Genomic DNA, 3,404 nt, shown 5'->3' with positions numbered 1-3,404 from the left:
CACATGGGATCCGCACAAGTATCACAGTTGCCACAAAATTCAATACAATTTTCTGGAGCGTTGGTCGCAACTGCCTTGTTGAAGGACCCGTTCAGGTCGACGGCCTCTGTGGTCAGAGCCATAGTCGTTGTCGGCGGCTTCTTCACTTTCCATCCTGTAAAATACTTTCTCATACAGAGGAGGACTAGAGATTTCATTAGTGCCCCCCAAATTACTACCCCGATTATCACAGCCAGTGCGGTCAATAACCACTTCACTATGGTGCCCGTCCATCCCTGGAACCAGTCAGTGAGCCAGCTAAATGTATAAGAATTTTCACGCGCGATCCGATCGATCGTCAGGGCGTGGCTAGTTTCCCTTAGTCTCACTTCTGCATCACCATTGTACGCATGTGAATTACCGTGTCCAATAGTATGTCATGAGCCGTAGCGGTGTCGTTTGCCACCTTTTCTAGGGCCAAAGCCAATTTGTCTATCCGGAAACTATCCATGACTGTGCCCGCTCCTGGGAAGAAGAAACCAAACACCTTTTCCCATAGACTCCCGTGTAGTTTAGTGGTTCCATCTTCGTTCATGACTGACCTCTTATAACGCCTGTCCAAGGACTTTGGGTCTAGCTCATCCAGTATCTCAACGTCAGGAAGGACTGAACCCAGATAACATGTGCCCCCCCAATTATTTGGTAAATAGGGGTAAGCCTTGTCGCCGCATATAAACATTGTCCCATGGGGTGGGACCAGGTGGGTGGATAAGCACTGGAGTCCCTTTACCACCCCATTAATCCTACTAACCCCCCTAGAGAATGTTATAGCCGTTATGTTGTGGTTGCGTTTATCTTGCAGTACTATTCGTAATGTAATCCCCGAGCTCCCTTGTCCCAGCTTCCCGGGGAGAGTGTAGGCGCATTCTGATTCTCCCATACGCAAGTGGCCGGAACCCTGGAGGCAGACCCTCCCTTTCTGTGGTTTGACCCAGATGGGGGCAGGCCTCTCGGCCACATGGGCAATCATTGACGGGCGATAATTAAATTGTCGATTGCAACTCTTGCCGTTGTCAACCCCTTCTCTTTCCAGCGTGGTGACTAAACATGGGGAATCGATAGGTTGTGAGCAGAGGTCATTGAGGGACAGAGGTAGCACTATCATGTGTATTCCTGTGGTGCCTGCTTGGGGAAAGTGCATGCACGACCAGCAGTGTGTCCTATTTTGAATTGTTGCCACCTCCCTGGCCACTTTCCAATATGTGTTTTCCCCCCTCTTTGGGGCCTTATCCTGGGGTTGCGGCGTGAGTATGTATTCGTTGCATCGTATGTAGTTCTTTTCGCCACCGGCCGCACCAGGGGTCCAGACGCTGCACCGGACCTGCATAGTCATGCCTTTCTCTAGGCGCGTGCGTGTTTGTAGCTTAAAATCAGGGGTTCCCCATTTGTATCCTGGTTGGGCCAAGGTCTTAATGCTAGCTTGCCCATCTTCCCGGAACTCTCGTTGCTTTTGTAGTACCATGCCAACGCGTCCAGGCCCTGCCGACAGTGCTAGCCAATTTATGTTCACCCAATTTGTGTGCAGGGCTTTCTGTTCGAAACATGGTAGTGATACTCTTTGTCCCCATGTTACGGTGAGGTGTCGGGTTTCGTTTTCGCATCTATTGGAATCGGAGTTTCCCCTAGCTGCTGTCGCTATCAATAGTATTGTACCTATGATTAGGCCCATCCTTACTGTGGTTGCTGTGGTGTAGTGTCTGGTGCTTGTATGGCCAACTTACAGTGCGTGGCGTGGATCCACGAAGTCTTGCCCTCGCAAAAGACTGCCGTTGGTGTAGTCAGCAACACCTGGACTGGTCCCTTCCACCTTGGTTCCAAGGCGTTCTTGCAGGTGAAGTGCTCCACGAACACCTGGTCTTTTTCCTCTGGTGGAACACCTGGTCCACAAGTCTCCTGGGAGCGCCTGGTCTACAGGTCTCCAATTCATAGATTCAATTCATTCAATTCATAGTTTCATAGAACACCTTTTCTCCAATTTCCTAATCCACTTTTTTTCAAGTGGATCCAATTTTATCCAATATTCAATTTTTAAATTCAATCCCATTTAATCCAGTCCAATTCAAATTAAATTCAATCCTTCTCTCAGCATCCCATTACCTGTTTCCAACATCAATAAAAATAAAATTATAAAATTAATAAAAAATCAATCATCTCAACTCTCAAATCAAATCAAAAAATCAATCAAAATCATAAAAAAATCAATAAAATAATAAAAATAAACGAAAATTACTTCAGCGAGAGTTTCAACTAGAATTAACACAAACAAACCACCATTAACCTCCATTAACACAAACAAACCACCATTAACCTCCATTAACACAAACAAACCACCATTAACCTCCATTAACCTCCCCCTATTATTTATTTATTTTCACGAATAGACAAATAATAGAAATAACCTGGTCTACTTCCAATTTCAATTCTGGTCAGTTCTGGTGTCTGGTCACACACAATGTTTTCCTCACCCACTGTGATTCGCTCAAAATAGATTCTCACTGTTATGTCTGAAATTCGTCTCATGAAAACCCATTCAAGAGTCCGGTGTAACAGATAGCCAAACACATAGACACGCCGAAGACCCCAGGGTACCCATCAAACTAGCTTGTCCGCAGATCCACAACACAGCGAAACATGTAACTTTACTAAAATAACCACTTACTCATAACTAATACTCATAATAACTCATAATTACTTATGTAATTACTCATACCAATACTTACTTAAAATAATGTAATATCCCAATCTTCACCCCCTATGCAAATCGAAGCACCCCGGACGATCCACAACCAATATCAACCACTGTAGCCGTCTTCCCGACTCCAGGCAGCCACACGCAGCCACATACATCTCCATCCACGTCACACAAGACAACAGCCAACGAGTGTGTCCACCACACAGAAACCTTTGGCAATGCAACAACCGAACTCCCAGACAACCAACAACAAAACCCAATCCATCTCCATGGCTCATCAAGCAGTTCCAACTTAATCCAGCTTCACATACCGATTTCCCCAAAAACTCGTGAAACTTCACCCCCATTCTGGAAAAACCCTGGACTAAACCCTGACACCCTAAATAACTTCAGACTCATCTCCAACCTACCCTTTCTGTCAAAAGTTTTGGAACGTGCTGTGGCCACTCAACTCAAACATCACCACTCTGCCAATAACCTGTATGAAACATCCCAATCCGGATTCTGCTCCAGCCACAGTACTGAAACTGCTCTCCTCAAAATCACCAGCGACCTTTTCTCTCCTCTGATGCCGGCAACCTCAACATTTTCATCCTCCTCACTTCAACGCCTCCTTTGACATCATCAATCACACCATCCTCCTCACCCTGTTTAGACCAGCTTGTGCCTATTA

At 45.9% G+C, this 3,404-nt stretch overlaps 1 long non-coding RNA gene across 1 annotated transcript; it reads right to left on the bottom strand.

The window, feature by feature from the left end:
• Window positions 1-2,045: 2,045 nt before the first annotated feature.
• Window positions 2,046-2,659, bottom strand: LOC144894249 (uncharacterized). The gene is made up of 2 exons (XR_013624932.1): window positions 2,378-2,659; window positions 2,046-2,347 (listed from the first exon to the last, which is right to left on the bottom strand). It is a non-coding gene; the product is annotated as an uncharacterized LOC144894249 (long non-coding RNA).
• Window positions 2,660-3,404: the final 745 nt, after the last annotated feature.

The sequence above is a fragment of the Myxine glutinosa genome, chromosome 11 (genome assembly GCF_964187855.1).
Source record: "Myxine glutinosa chromosome 11, kmMyxGlut1.1, whole genome shotgun sequence".
NCBI classification, from domain to species: Eukaryota; Metazoa; Chordata; class Myxini; order Myxiniformes; family Myxinidae; genus Myxine; species Myxine glutinosa.
The sequence above is the reverse complement of the archived record's forward strand: the minus strand, read 5'-3'. Positions and strand labels throughout refer to the sequence as shown.